The 17,843-nt window shown below is 42.2% G+C and overlaps 1 long non-coding RNA gene across 1 annotated transcript in view; it reads left to right on the forward strand.

The window, feature by feature from the left end:
• The window catches only part of LOC141371447 (uncharacterized), a 60,827-nt gene that overhangs the window by 14,987 nt on the left and 27,997 nt on the right, over positions 1-17,843 (forward strand). Inside the window, exon 2 of the long non-coding RNA XR_012376404.1 lies at positions 594-722. This is a non-coding gene — a long non-coding RNA (uncharacterized lncRNA). The remainder of the gene's footprint in view (positions 1-593; positions 723-17,843) is intronic.

Genomic DNA, 17,843 nt, shown 5'->3' on the forward strand with positions numbered 1-17,843 from the left:
TCTCCCTCTGCCTCTGACCCTCCTCCTGCTTGTGTGCTCGCTCGCTCTCTCTCTCTCAAATAAATAAATAAATGAATCTTTAAAAGAAAAAAGGGAGAAATATACCTACAGAAGAATTTGAAAAGGAAAAAGCATATATTGGAATCATTTAATCTAGGGTATTACACACATACATACACATATATCAGAAGCACTCCTTTTATAACGGATAAATTTAAAAAATTAAGGTTCAGGTAAATAAAACATTTTAAGTGAACATGGACAGTTTTCTTTTTAGGAAATCTTATGAATGAATTCCTTAGGAAAGAATCCTTTCAACATATGAAATAGACATGTAGAGGGTCCTTATAAATTTACATTCCTATATAAATTCATACAAATTTTATAAATTCATGTTTCTATATATAAATATCTGGAGATAAGTCTGATGGCTAAATCAGGCATGCAGAAAAATTATAAACCTGAAATTTCTTTTAAACAGCATTGTTATTCTGGGAAGGACATAAGAGGCTTAAGCTTTTGCCTTGATGCAAAGAGGCAGGGTGGATTGGGAGCTGGCAGAAGACGTAACACTGTGCCATTTCTGTGTCTAGAAGGGAAGAGTATTTGCACCACCGGGTGGACTACCAAACCTGAACTCTCGGGAGGAAGAGATTTTGCCCCAGTGAGATAATCAGGCTTTCCTCGACCCCAGCAGATTCTCAGGGGACCCAGCTTCAACGGTAAGTTAAACTACTAGTAGAAGGAAATGGGATGCACATTCCTGCCTAACTAAAGTGGGATTTTTCCTTTCAGAGGAATCCAAAGAAAGCTGTTAGCATTGTCTATTTGTGCTGCTGATTAGAATCTGGGCTTCCATAAATTTTAAGCCAACTTCATCAGCAAATTGAAGCATAGTCTAGATCTGCAGTTTTGTAAGTGCAAGTACTTGGGGGAGCTGCTTCCTGGGGAGAGCCGAAGGGCAACGTGGGGACAGCATTTGTCCTCCATTCAACCTTCAACTGTATCTAATGAGAACCTACGATAAGAAAGGAAGAGAGGGCGCCTGGGTGGCTCAGTTGGTTGAGCGACTGCCTTCGGCTCAGGTCATGATCCCGGAGTCCTGGGATCGAGTCCCACATCGGGCTCCTGGCTCGGCAGGGAGCCTGCTTCTCCCTCTGACCTTCTCCCCTCTCATGCTGTCTCTCTTTCTCTCTCTCAAATAAATAAATAAAATCTTTAAAAAAAATTAAAAAAGAAAGGAAGAGAATCTCCAACTTTGGCTCTGATTGGTCCATAAGTACTTTCCTGGTCTTCATAGAGGGGCAAGGTATAGGGACAGAAGGAACTTGCAATAATACCCACCTTAGGAGTTAGATGACTTGACGGAAATTTTTCAGGATATTTCTGTTGGTTTTTTCCCTCTGTTCAGAGAGTCTTAAGAACTGGCCATGCTTAGTTCAACAATTTAACAAATATTTCTTGTGCCAGTACTAGAGATAAAAATATTAATAAATCAGGGGCGCCTGGGTGCCTCAGTCATTAAGCGTCTGCCTTCGGCTCAGGTCATGATCCCAGGGTCCTGGGATGGAGCCCCGCATCAGGCTCCCTGCTCTGTGGGGAGCCTGCTTCTCCCTCTCCCACTCCCCCTGCTTGTGTTCTCTCTCTCTCTCTCTCTCTCTCTCTCTCGCTGTCTCTCTCTGTCAAATAAATAAATAATCTTTAAAAAAATACTAATAAATCATAGAAGTCTGTGGGGATGGGAACAGGGAGAGTTGAGGCAGAGAGAAATAGACACAAATGGATCACTTGATAATTTCAATGCAGTGTATTAGTCAAATGCATACGTATATGGATATATATGCTAACATAGACAAATATATATGTATGCATTTACAGGTAGTTATGCATGTATATATGTGTATATATGCATATAGCTATATATCGCTCATATGTATGTATAAAATACCAGATACTAATTGTATGTAAATTACTGTGTTAATTATTTTACAAACATTATCACACTTAATATTCACTCAGAAGGGTTGTTTTGAGGTTTGTCATTCCCAAATTATAAAGGAGGAGAATGGAGACTCAGAGGGTACAAGACTTTCCTAAGGTCAAAAAGCTGGTAAGTGCAGTTATGGGATTAAACCCAGGTGGGCCTGGTGCCAAGCCTCTGTTCTCAGCCACCTCACTGGACTTCCTCTCATATGAAAGAGACATAGAAGAGTAGAGGTAATGCCTGAGGTTTTACATTTTATTTTGTTTTAGGTATCTGTCTTTTGCATAGATGTTAAATTCACATAACTCAAAACTCAACAACATTAAAGCACACAGTGGGAAGTTTTGCTCCCGTACTGACCGCTCTCTACTGCCAGCCCTCTTCACCGTACTTGTCCAAAAGCAAAAACTCTTGTAGTTCCTTGTTGTTATTCAAGAGTTCCCTTACACAAACATGTTTATCCCTCCCCCTGCATTACACAGAGTGGTACACTATACACACTGTTCTGCAACTTGCTTTTCAAATTTAATGATGTATCTTAGAAATACCTCCATGTCAGAATACAGTATTCTCATTCTTTCTTACAGCACCGTAACATCAATTATATGGATGTACCATAATTTATTTAAGTGTCCCATTCCCCATTTGATGGACATTTCTGGGTACTATCTTGACCATACTACCTCATAGAATTCTCTTACTACTGGTAGTAATTTTTCTGTTTTTTTTTTCTTTTGGGGTTTCCTGGATCACAATATCCTTTCCAAATATTATACTTTTAAGTATAAAACCTCAGTTTTTAAAGGGAAAGTGCTTAGTTAAAGAGAGGATTGGTATGTAAGGCAGGGAAAACATCAAAAACACATATGAAATACCCATGGTGGGTACTGAGAAATACAGAAAATCAGGAATATTATGATGTAAAATAATACAGGGTGAGGTATAGGAGCAGTGAAGGGGCGCACATGCTGTAAAGAAGTGGGGCTGTATGAGGATGGGGGGTGTCTGCAATGAGGGACATGACAAGATCAAGCAATAGTAAGATCCATTTAAGGCGGCAAGCCTAAGGGAACTCTTGAATGATTCCAGGTGAAACATGATCAAGGTAAACAATGTCAGCAGGAAGAGAAAAGGATAATAACAATACTTAGCAGATAACACTGTCAAGCCTTGATGATGCAGAGGCATGAAGAGGGAGAACCTGGACGAACAGATGATGTCTGTAAGCGAGATAAAGTGTGCAGGTGGAGGAATAAGTTTTAGAAGGAAGAGGAGAAATTTGACTTTCAAAATGATAAGATATACTTCACTAAACAAAGGGCACTGTGGTATCCCAGTTTTACTACCTGAGTGGCCAGATGGGTGTGTTGATCTCTTATTTGACAAGTTGTAGAGCTTGGACCTGAATGCAGCTTTCTTAATGCCAAAAATCAGCAATCATTCCACTGTGCATGCTGCTTGTGAAAAAAAGCAGAGCATGTGAAAGAACATAATTGAAAACAAGCACAGCTGATTAAAATGAGAAGAAAAACTGCAAGAGAGAATAGTAGACGGAGTGTGCTACATAGACAGACTGGGACCACATAGCAGAATCCCAACAGCTGGGGCTTTGACCCAGTCTAGGTAACCCAAATTTAGAGAATACAACAGAAAACAATGGTTTTTTAGATTATGCATATTTTAAATAATCCCTCTACACCATCTCTGTTGAGAAGGTCATCTACCATGAGCTCTGAGCATCCCTACACATGCTTGCTTGGTGTATCAAGAAACCGAGGCCCTGGCCACACTTTACCTAGTCTCAGAGTGTGTTTGCAAAGAGCAACCTTGAGGAATGAGATGATGTCTCCCTCTGGGACAAAGCGGAGGCTGTTTACTGCTGGCTGTAAAACAGTGGGTTCCCCAAGCACAGTGTCCTCTGCTGTAATGCAATTCACTGCATGCACAGGTGGCCATCTGGGCCCCTCTGGGTAGCTCCTGTGAGACTCGGTAGGGGTGAGGGGAAGAGGAACCAATGCAGATGTGCTGGTGGTGATGCTGCTTATTGTGCCGTGAGCATTAAAGTCCTTTCTCTCCTGAAGTATGAGTAGATATCTTCTGCCAGCATTCATGAAACAGTAACAGGCTAATTTATTAGCTTAGAAATAAGATAAAGTCATATCCTAGATCCTGACCATCCCTGCCCCTGACAGTTTTGAGTCATGGTACTCAGTTTGCCCTTATCAGCTCCTGGGAGCCCCCTTAGCAGCCAAGTGATAAGATATGTAAGGAAAAAAAGGTGAGGGAGCCCACTCGGCCCAGGCCCCTTTGTGCTTGAGCAGCCCCCCTTTTCAGCCTCCTCCCTTCATCCTCATTGTTTCTTCATGATATGAGAGGATGTCATAGCTTGTGGCACTGTCATTGTGAATTTTGTTTCTCATTAACAGAGTGAGTGAGGCAGAATTGTTCATGGTCTTTCTAAAAGCTCAGCACTGAATTTCCACTCAGCCACTTCTATACTTCTGTCTCTCCAGTTTACTGATTGTGCTCCCCACCCTGACCTTTTGCTATGCCACCGGCATCAATCAATGTGCCACAATCACCATTACTGATAGGATCAGAGAGAGCAGAGATCTGAGAGAAGAAATGCAGAACCCACTCAGGAATGGATAGTAACCCATTAATTGCTTTCTCGTTATTTTTATAACACTTTTCCCATGGTAAGTAATCCTTTGCTTTGGCCTGAGACCCAAAAGGCCTCCCACAGCCACAGGAGAAAGTGTAAATCAGAAATAAACCAGCTCATACAAGGCAGGCTTGGCTTATCACCATCTGGTGGTTCACAAAACCTTAAAGCTTGAACTTGAGTTAAGCTGACCCCAGATTGCCAGCAACCCCTCAGAAGCAAACATTTTTGAAGATGATTTCAGAAGTCTCTGCTTCAAAATACTTCTATAAACTATGATCAAGTACAACCCCAACATTCAGTGATAGCCAGAACTATGAGGAGACAAGACCATGAATAAGATCCAACAGAAGCAATAAACAACAAATATACCAGGAATCTAAGTATTGGAATCATTAGACACAGACTGTACCAGAGTGGTTTCCATTTCCTCACAGACATTTCCATGCTTGGCTGGTGTAATCTTGAATGGCACATAAGCTCTCACCGAATCAGCCTCTTGTCCTCTCCTCTCCGGTCATTCCCATCTTCTCCTAAAATTTCCCTCTTTCATTTTACCCTTTCCAGAACCTTCTCTGTCTCTTTCCTCTCAGACATCTTCTCTTCTGTCTTCCAAGGTGCTCAGATTTCCCTGTAATTGTTAAATATGAAGGCTCTGGAGACATCTTGCCTGAATTTAAATCCTGGCACTACAGTTTCCCCAGGGCAAGTTGCTGAACTTCTACGCCTCTATTTCCACATCTATCATGTGTACCTACCTTAGAGGGTTGTTATTAGGGTGAAATTCATTAATACAGGCAAAGTGCTTATAATGGGGCAGGGCATTAGACAGTGCTCAGTAACTACTAGCTAAAAAACCCCCAAACCGCTAAGCTTTAGCGGTAGGGTTGTAGTCAGGGCACATAACCAGTTGCTTCCCTGTGCCTGGAGCTTCTGATCTGAGTTTCACTTTATTCTTGGGCTTCTGTCACGGCAATCTCCCCGCCAACACTGGCCCCAGGGACCTACTGCCACTCTAGAGCTATGGCACAAGCCTGGACAAAAACCCACCACTCCACCCCACTCATCACTCACCTCCTTAACACCAGCACCACACGTAGGGGCCCCAAATGTCTTTTTTAATTTACCAAAATACTGAAAGAGAGCAAAAGAGGAAGTATTTGAAACATAAACCCTTTGACTTAGGCGGTATAGGTCTCTCTTCCTACCACAACTCGTAAGCCTCCAGCACCCAGCGTGGGTGCCATTCTGCCACCTGTCTCAGGACAGAGCGGCTCCCTCCCAGCTTCTAAAGGCAGGGGATGGGAGGTGCTCATGGGCTTTCGTCCCTCACCCTTCATTCTAGCTCCAGCAGCCTCTCAGCGTGCAGAAGAAACTGCCTGGTCTACCATGAGAGCCACCATTGGACACCTTGATTCTTCTGTAACTGAGGCTAAAGAATGAGTCTAATTGGATTCTGGTAGGAGAAGGCAGGTGACAGGACTGTGGAGACTGTCGAGGAACAGTGACTTCACCTCAGGTGGGCCTTAGCTCCCCTGGACAAGGAAAAGACCATCCCCACATCAGACCAAAGGTTACAAGAGTACCATGCAGGTCTGGGACGTGTTTGTCCTCAGGTGCCCTCTTGCCAGTCGGCCTGCTTTGCTGTGTATCCTGGGCCTGACCTCTGCTGGCTGCCTTTCCCTGGGTCGCCTGTCAGCTAATATCCAGCTGGGCTTGGTCACTGAAGGTGCCGGAGGGAGACTGTTGAGTGGGAAGAAGTGAAAAACCAGAGTATCCCCCTATCCCTATTCAGCTGCCGCTCTTCCCCATCCAGCTTTCCCCCAACAGGCCCACCATTACCAAATTCTACGGGTAAAATTGGCCTTTGACTTCCGGCAACACTGCCTCTTCCTTTTGACCTTCTAGACTTGGCGTAGAAGTGGTTCCTAATCTCTGGGTTGTCTCACTATCCCTTGTTTGTCTTCCCCTTTTCCATTACCTGCATTACAAATCCCCTATTTCAAGCAGTCATCATGGTTTCTGCTTTCCTGGGGGGAACTGGACTCATAACAAATATCTACTCGATAACGTAACTATGCCCTTTATACAGGAAAGAGTATATACTTATGATAACGTGGGCTGACATTAACCAGACATTCCTCTCTTTACCTGATGTGACAGTGTTGTAAGGGAAGAAGCCATGTTTCATTTCCTCTTCCTTGTTTTCAAGCTCATTGTTAAATTTCCTGGCTTTGTACCAATTCTCATCTTCATCCACCTCTTTGAAGAAATTCTAGACTAGAAATTCTTCAGTCATGCAGGGGATCAGTTACCATCCACAGCACTGGGTTGCCCACGTTCCCTCTCCCACCAATATTTCTCTTCTGCCTCCTTTGGCATCTTTTTGTCAGGGAGCTTCACTTCTTACAGTTTCAGCTCTTAGGTATGTATAAAATCTCAGATTCATACCTCTAGCCATGCTTGTCCTCTAGGCAGGCCCTTTGGAAAGGATGAGAACATGTGTCACCATGCCCTGCCCATCCGTGGCCCAGCCAAGACATAGAGGATCAAGCTCTCTTTTTGTTCTCCCATCTCCTCATGTTTTTACAGTGTCCATTTCCCCATACTGAAACCCTTGAAATCTTTGGACTTCATACCCGGAGTAATACAAAATTGTCCTTGAGCAGGAGCATGGTAGGATTAATCTTGCCTTTTCTTTTTAAGATTTTATTTATTTATTTATTTGACAGAGAGAGAGAGATAGCGAGAGCAGGAACACAAGCAGGGGCAGTGGGAGACGGAGAAGCAGGCTTCCCGCTGAGCAGAGAGCCCAGTGTGGAACTCCATCCCAGGACGCTGGGATCATGACCTGAGCCAAGGCAGACGCTTAACGACTGCGCCACCCAGGCGCCCCTGCCTTTCCTTTTTATCTCCACCTCCAAACTCCTGTGCTTGGTTTTTCAACCCTCCCCCCCACACACTATCCGCCCCCATTAAACCAGCCCTACCTACCTTTCAGCTCAAGTTACAGCCTCCAGAGTCCAAACCTTCCTTGTAGTCAGGCTGGTCTCCTCACTGAGTCCCTTCACAAGGAAAGACCACTGCAACCCCCTCTCTTGGACTGAGAAATCACAAAGCAGAGTGATATGAGAGAATGAAGTCCAGAGTCAGACTGCCGGTGTTCAAACCCAAGTTCTATCTCTTACAGACCTTGGACAGATTGCCACTCTCTATGCTTTGGTATCCTCAGCTGGGGAACATAATAATATCTCTATCATAGGGCTGTTGTAAGGAGTAAGTGTCTTAATATGTGTAAAGTAGTTAAAACATTCCTGGCATGTCACACGTGATCGGAAAACCAGGTGGTGAGGAACTGTGTCACCTACTTCTTAGCCATAGCTTGGCTGTGTCACCATGTAGTCATCAAGCAGAGATATGACTTTCTAATTTTAGCCAGTATTTTATGTTTTTTTCCAATTGCACAGAAGTACAAACTGCTAGAAGTCTTAGAAAAAAAACTTCTCTGCTTAGGATTCCTTTTCCTCCCTCTCCCTCCTCCAAATTCAATCCCATTCTTTAAGAGCCAGCCTAAGTCCCACTTCTGTGAAACTGTTTCCTATCGCTTCAGCCTACTCCAAATTCTCATTTCTGGAAATATTTGTATGGTAGGTTCACACCATACAAATAAGCACTGAATTGTTTTTGTGAGTTGATACGTTCTATTGGGATCTCCAGGGGGTCCCATCCATCGATAAATAACTCCCCACTCTCAAACTGAGTTCTCAAGAAATGAGGAACTATACACCAAGTGGTTGGCAGGTGGAGCCCAAATTATCACCCTGTTAACTGAGCTGAATTGTAGGATATACTATTGAGCGAGAGTCAAATGGGCTTCAAACTGCATGGGAAAATGTGTCTCTTCCTCATGTGGTTGCCCCCAAAGCCACTCCACTCCAGGGAAGTCATTCCACTTCTCCCAGGGAGAACAAGAATGTGAGTGCCAGGGGTATGTTTAAGGAAAAGTCCTCCTCCTACAAACCAAGAAGTGGGATAAATCACCCCTACCACTAATCCCGCAAGATCTTCTCATGCAGACTATAAACTCTTTGAGGTCAGGACCTGTATCTTAAGCCTCTCATGCATTCTCTATAATACTGAAAAGGATGGGCATATAAAAGCTATTCACTAATAGTAAGTCCAGGCTGTGTTCTAATCACCTTCCATATTTGAGCTTAATCAATTCTTGTAACAACTGTATGAGGCAGCTGGTATTAACACTGATGTTTCATAGATGAGCAAACTGAGGCATAGAGTTCACATGATCAATAAATGGTAAAGCTGGGATTTAGACCAATTGGGCTTCAGAATTCATGCTTTTAAAAAAAATATTTTTATTTATTTCAGAGAGAGAGAAAGTGAGAGACAGAGCACTAGTGGAGGGGAAAGGGAAGGAGAGGGAGAAGCAGACTCCTCGCTGAGCAGGGAGCTCAAAGCGGGGCTCGAACACAGGACTCTGGGATCATGACCCAAGCCGAAGGCAGATGACTGAGCCACCCAGGCACCCCAGAATTCATGCTTTTAATCACTCTCTGATACTGCCCTGATGAATTTCAAGAGCAATAGTGTTGGTAGAAATGGAGATTGTGAGAGATCAGAGATGGATAGGAACAACTCTGATCATGTCAAGTTTTTTTTTTTTTTAAAGATTTATTTATTTATTGGAGAGAGAGAGAATGAGAGAGAGAGAGTACATGAGAGGGGGGAGGGTCAGAGGGAGAAGCAGGCTCCCTTACTGAGCAGGGAGCCCGATGTGGGACTTGATCCCGGGACTCCGGGATCATGACCTGAGCCGAAGGCAGTCGCTTAACCAACTGAGCCACCCAGGCGCCCTGATCATGTCAAGTTAAGAGAAGTTCTGTGACTAACATCTAATACTTAGAATCACTGGAGAAGGCTCTGTTGCACATTTATTTTTTCCTAAACTATTAGAAATCCTGTGAAATAATCAAATTATATACTACTATATGAACCTAGAAAGAACTCTGTTAATGCATCCCACTGAACTACCGAAATAATTTCTTTGTGTAATACTTAATCATAAGCGGGAAAATGAATCAAAGTGGCTCACACTCGATTGAACAACAAAATAGTTTCTGGCTCAATAATTTTGTGGCTCATATAATTAAACTACAATTTGTATTATAACAGACAAAGAAGTTTCTCTTTATTGTTGTACAGGAAGATGTGAAAGTTAAGGTCCTGTCCAAATGTTAATTATATTTCACCTTATAGCTTTACATTTTATTTCTGTGATCAATTTCAGTCTGAATACTAAAAAGTAAAAATAAATAAATAAATGGTCTTCATGTGTTTTGCCTGTTTACCACTAGAGGACACTATCTAGTCTTGTATGCCTAAGAGTTCTCCTTTGTTCCCCGTGTTTATTAGGGAGAGAGGAGCCATGAAAAGAACAGAATGAACATTCTGTCGCAGGTTTATTATCATGAAGTCATGTAAAGTAGAAATGAATTTCAAAGCAAACCTGCTGATACATTTTATCTGGTGGTGACCACTGTTGATTCAGTGCTGACTATAGGCCACAGCACTACCCTCATTTCAGAGGTGAGGAAATTGAAGCTCAGGAAAGTCATATACCTTCCCCACAGTCACGCAATTGCACAAACAGGACTTAATTCAAGCTGTTAATCCAGACCAGGATGGAATTAAAAAAAAAAAGAAAATTTCCATAATGCTGCTCACTGATTTCCTGACCCAAGAAGAGGCCCAGGGGAGTTTATTTCTCCTAATAGAGCATCTGGCAGTTCAGTTTGATGATGGGAGGTTATAAGGAATGTAAGATAAATACCAGCAACAACTCTAAATGTCATTTACAGCTAAACAGATTCCACCAAAACAGCCAGCTAGATAGCTTTGCTTTAAATTTCACTTAATCTAATTTGTCCTCACCCTGTTGGCTTAAATGTAGTGTGATAATTGAAGGGGCCAGGTATTACAAGATGTTTTATTTCATAAAGGAACTGTGTTTCTGCCTTAGGGTGACCATCATCCACTACTCTTTCTTGGGGGATCATGATATAAGTGTATATGCCTGGGAAAGGGGCCATTTTTACATGTATAACCGACATGTATACATGTATAGCATTATTTCTGGCATGGCATGAAATTGTGCTGTAATTCATTTTTCCATAAGCATAACTATATTTGGCAGTGATGTGCATTAAATTTATCCCATATACAAAATAATGACTGTTGAAATTGATCAGGCATGCACTTGATGCCATCAGAGTTAGTAAATATCTGTTCCAGTATTGTCCTGAATCTAAACCTATTCACTAAGATCATAATGAGCTTAGGATTATTCATTATAATGCCCGTACATTTCCTGGTCTAGGGGCTGTTTAATATGCTGCTTATATTATTTTCATATGAGGAAGTGGAAAATAAAATTTTGGTCCCAATTGTACCAATTATATATAGAAAAGGGGCATCTAGATTCATCTAGATGAAACATGTCCCCAAGATGAAACCACTTAAATCTTCATCTTCAAGCATAGGAATAAAGAGCACATAACATCCAACAGTGAGATTCAGGATCAAGACTTCTGTTTGTTCTGTAACCTTAGCCTACGAAGCCATTTCTATATTAAGTCTGTGAAATGTAAAGTCATAGAGCTAAAAGAAATCTGGGGAAAAAAAGTACAAGGAAACTTGGAAACTATATATTTCACACATATTCCTAACACTCATTTCAATTGAGTTAGACGTCGGGCAACTTTCAATCTAGAAGTGTCTTAGACCAGGATCAAATTTGTAATTCCCCTTCTCCTCTGGAATCTTGGAGCCAGCTGTCTTCCCCAAATGAGCCTATTAGCATAGATTTGTGTTTGTTTGTTTTTTTAAGATTTATTTATTTGAGAGAGCATAAGCAGGAGGGGCAGAGGGAGAGAATCTCCAGCAGACTCTGTGCTCAGCGTGGAGCCAGACATGGCGCTTGATCTCCAAGACACTGAGATCATGACCTGAGCAGGTATCAAGAGTCAAACACTTAACCAACTGAGCCACCCAGGCGCCCCATAGATTTGTTTTTTAAATTACTCCTTATTCCAATGATAAATAAGCTAATTCCATTAACTGAAAGCCTCTGAAAGAGAGCAACAGCATCTGAGGATTTTTACATCTGTCTCTAGCAGAGCAGCTCTATCACAGTGTGGGTGGAAGAAGTGGACCCAGGCATGTGCAGGAGACAGACTCAACTACAGTCCATTTTGTTTCCTGGCTTTCCAAGGCCTTGGGCCTCTCTCTTGAGCCTGCAAAGTATTCTTCCTTATTCAAGGCAACAGCAGTTGTGTTTGACAGAAGCAAGATCCAAGTCATAGCAGATCAGGTGACTTGAAGCTCCAGGATGTGTGTCAGGATTTCCCATGACGTTGCAGGCAAGCTGGTCATCTGAGGAGGGGCCTGGAGGATCCTCTTTGCTGTTGGCAGAAGGCTTCAGGTTCTCACTACTGGGCTGCTCCATAAAGTTGCTCATGACACGGCAATAAGTTCTGTGTCAAAATCCCCTTTTCCATAGAAAGTGGACTTTCTTAATGTTTTAGCCCAATGCTATAACTTTTCAGTCACAGTTATTAGAATAGTTACAGTAACATTACTGATTACTGACAACTGTTAAAACAATGACTCCAGGGTGCCTGGGTGGCTCAGTCGTTAAGTGTCTGCCTTTGGCTCAGGTCATGATCCCAGGGTCCTAGGATCGAGCCCCGCATCGGGCTGCCTGATCTGCGGGAAGCCTGCTTCTCCCTCTCCCACTCCCCCTGCTTGTGTTCCCTCTCTCACTGTGTCTCTCTCTGTCAAATAAATAAAATCTTTAAAAAAACAAAAACAAAAACAATGACTTCCTATCATCAAGATTCAGTGATTTTGTTTCAAACCTTTATTTTCATATCCAGTGAATGACTCTCTTCTCTCCCTCTTCCCATTCCAACCCCTGCAGCAAAATGGGGGTGTGAGAGTGTGGCCTGGTTCACCCCCTCCTACCAGTGTCTTCCCATCATATACCTTGCTGGTAATGGCCAGGGAGGAGGGACAAAGAAGGGAGAAGTGCCCTAGTGGGACCAGTGCATTGTCTTTGTGCTCAGTGTGGACAGATGGAGACTGTCAATGTCATCTGACAAGTGATTTGCTCCCAAGCGGAAACTCAAGGTGCTAGGGGGCCCTTATAAGAGAGATTCATTCTCAATTTCAGTCCCCGCTCCTGAGGGGGCAGCCTGGTGTCCTATTTCTCTGATATGTACCCCTCTTCACCCAATGCTGTGTTTTCCCAGATAAAACCGAAGCTCTAAATATGATCTACTCACCACAGCCAACTCCTAGGTCTTCAAGCTTACGTAGGATCCATCTTCCAAATTTCTCAGACCTTGAGTGGGGGCAGTTTTGCCCCCACTACACCTGGCAGTCCCCCTCTATGCCATCTCTTCCAATGTACTTTTCCTCTATCCGGGCAGCACAGGGGCTGGACAGTGAGCCTAGAACCTCATAACTGTCCCAGAAGGGACTAGCACATCAGATACCCACAAACCTGTCAGCAGTCCTCTCGACAGCTCCCTCCCTTGACTTTGAGGAGGAGAGGTAGCCCAGCCCCACCCCTAACCTTGTTGGAGGAATAAATAGTTCTACATGAGTAGTGTACTTCTACAAAAGGCAACGACCTTCTCCCTTTCAGCCTCATCTTCTATTAGGGTGTGAGGTGGTAGTACTGGTTCTGCTTCCTGGTCTCTCTTAACAAGCACTGTTGAGATATGGATGGCCCCAGTAGCTGTCATCCTAGGAATTTAGAATGTGGGGTTAGCCCATTTGATCCTCAGCTATGAGCTTTAGGTTGGTGTTAGTCACCAATACTCAGCAGCTGTCTCCCATGTTTAACATTAATCATCTTTCTCCAACTGCACTCTGATCCTTCGCTGCCTATCTTGGATGGCAGTGCTTCCCTGGAGGGTCACCAACTCCCCTGGGATGAGGGACCTGATTCAGTACAACACCATGATACTCCTTGGCAAAACAGGAAGTTTGGTCACCCTACCTCCCAATTTCCATGACTCCAACTAGAACCTGTAAGTAATTCAGTTCCTTCCCTATCTTCATTGCTCCTGCTCTGTTCACTAATTATGCTGTTCTTCTACAACTAACAGCCCTTGTGTCTGTGCCCCCTTTTCTCATTCTGCAACTATCTAAACTTCTGTTAGTCATTCCGAACCTTGGTTTCTCATTGGAATCACCAGGACAATTTAGAAACTTCTGATATCCGGATTCCATCTCCAGAGATGATTTAAATGGTCTGAGTTTGGCCCTGGAAAAGTACCAGGTGATTATCCTGTGCATTGTCCTACCTGAAGTACTACTACTGATCTAAATGACCTTCTCAGTTCCTAAGTCGTCCTTCTCTCATCCATCCTTGACACTGCAGCCAGAGTTACCTTGCTAAAACACAGAGCTGATCATGTCACGGCCCTGGTTAAAACTCCCCTGTGGGGAGTGGGTCCCCACTGCCTTCTGGTAAAGCTCAAACTCCTCAGCATGAGAGAAGGGCAGCAGCGCATGGGAGACACAACTGGGGAGGGAGGCAGGGGCCCAATCATGCAGAACCTCGAACCCTTGGGCTAAACTACTTGCACTGCCCCACATCCACCATGCTCTATGGCAACACCATCTATTGCTCATTTAAAAACTACTTCCTGAGCGCCTAATTAAAAATATCTGGGGACCACCACAGAGAGAATAGAGACAGAGACAGAACAAACACAGTGCATGCCATGTTGATGAGCAGTGAGGAGGGAGGAAATGGAGAATAAGACTTGTTAAAAACATACCTTTCTACACAGTTATTTCTTTTCTTTTAGAATGTCTATTCTGGAAGGACCAGTATACCTCTTTCCCTGGTGTTATATTTACAGCATAGCATTGGAATAACGTTTGAAGAAAATAATAGCAGGAATAGAGCAGTTAAAAATAATTACTTGCCTGAAAGTAGTTCTCCCTTGTCCCTCAAAGAGGGTGTTATCATCCGCTGGAAAATTACCAGGTCAGCCTATATTTAGTCTAGCTCCTTGGGATATCTATAATTTTGTTAAGTTAACAAACATTAATGAAGTGTCTAAATGATAGAGTTCCATTTAAAATTCTACACAGTGCTGTCCTGTTTTCGGTGTTTTATTTTCGTGTGCTGTGTTGGCTCAAGCACTGTGGAGTATTTAGCACTAAATGCTGAGAGGCACCCGGGCATAGGTTGAGAACCATTTCCAAATTTGCCCCATCATAAACATCTCAGGGGACAGCAACCAGTTACAGATTCAAGGGCTCCCCACCCTCTACCTGATTCAGAATCTCTATTGGAGGGACCTGGAAATCTATATATTTAAAAAAAGCCCCAGGTGATTCTTAAAACCAGACAAATTTAGAAAACAATGACTAGGCTCTGGATCCCTTTTCCTTCGTTGTCCATGTGACCCCAATTACTTTTGGTCAGCCAGAATTTGGTTACAGTCTGAGGTCACCTGAGGAGCCCCCGCCTGGGTCTCTGCAATGCCAGTGAAAAAGGACAAAAGAAATTTATGTCAGTAAATGCGATTGACAAGTAAGAAAGACAAAGAAATATGCTTAGTCTGCCATCTTAACTAGAAATGTTCCAGATGGGAATATTGTCTCCAAAAGCTTGTGTTCCTTAAATGACTTTTTATTCATTGTACTAAAAAGATTATTTTACAGTTCATTTCTTATCGTGACAAAGCTTTTTATCTTGCCATAGGTGCACTTTTGAAAATATTTTGCTCTTCCATACTAATTCACAGAGCAATGTGAAGTTTTTTTAAGTGTTGGCTTCAGTGAGCAAAAAAATAGACTTGTAGAATTTTAGAAATAACCAAGTAGACCTTAGCATTGGACAGTGATATTGATTCACTGATGAAGCTTTTTATTTTTTTAATTGTACCTGTTAGTTTCTTTATAAAAGGCAAAATCAGGATGTGTCTAATTAATGTATGTAGAAAACATGTCCATGGAAATATTCTCAAAGATACATGTAATACATAAAATAATGGCTCTTATTTACTGATACCAGGCATTGTGTAAGTACCTGACATTTTATAGGGTGACCAACCATCCCAGTCTACTCAGAATGCCCCAATCTTAGCACTCAAAATCCTGTATCACAAGGACTCCTCAGGCCTGGGCAAATCAGGCTTGTTGGCCACCCTACATCTTCATCTCACTCTTCAAAACAACCATATGTGATAGAGACTATAATTATCCCCATTTTACAGATGGGGAAACTGAGGCATAAGGGTGTTACGCAAACTGACCCAAATCACCAGACTAGAAAGTTGCAGAGTTGGTACTCATACCCCTGTTTTGCTACATTTATTTGCTCTCAAAGTCTACTTTGCTAATTACTCTGTTTTTTGCCAGGAAGCTACAATCCTTAGAGGTTTATCCCCGGGATGATAAAGTTTATTTATGGACTTAGCACCAAAATAGCCTATTTAGAATTTCCTGGCAAATTAAAAATCAGTTTCACAAGAAATTAATTGTATCCCATTCAACAGCAACAGAGAATTAAAGCCACATTGAGATCTCTAAGACTTTGAAGATTTTATTTATTTATGTGACAGGGAGAGACACAGTGAGAGAGAGAACACAAGCAGGGGGGAGTGGGAGAGGGAGAAGCAGGCTTCCCACGGAGCAGGGAGCCCAATGCGGGGCTCGATCCCAGGACTCTGGGATCATGACCTGAGCCGAAGGCAGATGCTTGACGACGGAGCCACCCAGGCGCCCCAAGTTCTCTAAGACTTTGAATGTTGCTTGGAAAACTGTGTTTAGGGAGACAAAACAAGGGCACGGGGAAATTCCACCCTCTAGAAGGGCAGTGTTTCAGGAGAATGGTATGTGCCTGACAGCTGCTTTGAGGAGCACAGCAACCCCAGTGTAGCATTTCACAGAGGGAAGTGATGGTGGCTGTCTCATCCAGTCAAGTCCACCAGGGGAGGGGAAGAAAGGTGATATGCTTTCCTGGCCTGCCATTCAGCCAAGACAGCTCATTGGATTTTCCTCACTAATAAACTCTCCGAGCTTAAGTGAAGTTCTGGGCTGCAACTACAGTTCAAATTGGAAAATAACTTGCAATGCACTGAAATTTAGATTTTTAGAAAGTCATTTGTGCTGCTTGCGTTGTATAGAATCATAACCTCTTGAGATTGTTGGTCCTGAAAGTTCTGATTTCTTTGGAATAACTAAAGAGAGATGAGATATGTTCATCAAATGAGTAAAACACTTGATTTCTGCCAGTATTGTAACATCCTATGCAGGTGCAGCTGGGACTTTATTTCAAGACACTGTGCTGACTGTTTACTAAATGTTACATTTATAGACTATTTATTCTATTTCTTTCCTAATTATAAAATAATTTGTCTTCTGTATTTCTACAGTTAAATATAAAGACTCTAAAATCCCAAATATATAATCACTTGTGATATTGTTAGATTACCTTTGATTCTTCCTTCCCTACATATAATAAGTTATGGCATTTCCATATTATGGAGTGCAACACTGCCATTAAAATCATGTCCTAAACAAAAACATATTGACATGGAAATATGCCCACTGAAATTAAAGGTAGAAATTTGGTACGACTTTTGTAGCTTGCTTTCCCTCCTTAATTTTAGTGAGCATTTTTCCACTCCATTTAATATTTTTCTAGAAGATGATATTTAATGGCAGTACAGGATTTTATAATATGGATAGACTTTAGTTTGCTTAACAAATGTCTTATATTTTCAATACTTCAAATTAAAGAATGCCTCACAAATTTTTGTGCAAAGTTTTTATTGTATCATTAGAGTAAATTCTTTAATTCTTGCTCTTTCACTTCTAAAATCATATCAAGAGCCTTAAAACTACCAACAGAAAAATTGTGCTAAATTTATGGTACAGACCAGCAGCCAATAGTATTGTTTTGCTTTGTTTTTACCATACTCAGCAACACAGAAAATCATGCTTTTTGGTCTCAAACACAAACGAGACAAAATCCAAAAAATTGCAAATATTTTTTAATTCGTAAAAGTTTCTTTGTTTTCCTGGTTTGTCGTTGTTGTTGTTGTTGTCTTCTTGTTTGTTTAAAAGGGGTCTTTCTCATGCCAAAAG

Source organism: Callorhinus ursinus, unplaced genomic scaffold (genome assembly GCF_003265705.2).
Source record: "Callorhinus ursinus isolate GAN/ISIS: 27379988/994484 unplaced genomic scaffold, GSC_fseal_2.0 scaffold3, whole genome shotgun sequence".
NCBI classification, from domain to species: Eukaryota; Metazoa; Chordata; class Mammalia; order Carnivora; family Otariidae; genus Callorhinus; species Callorhinus ursinus.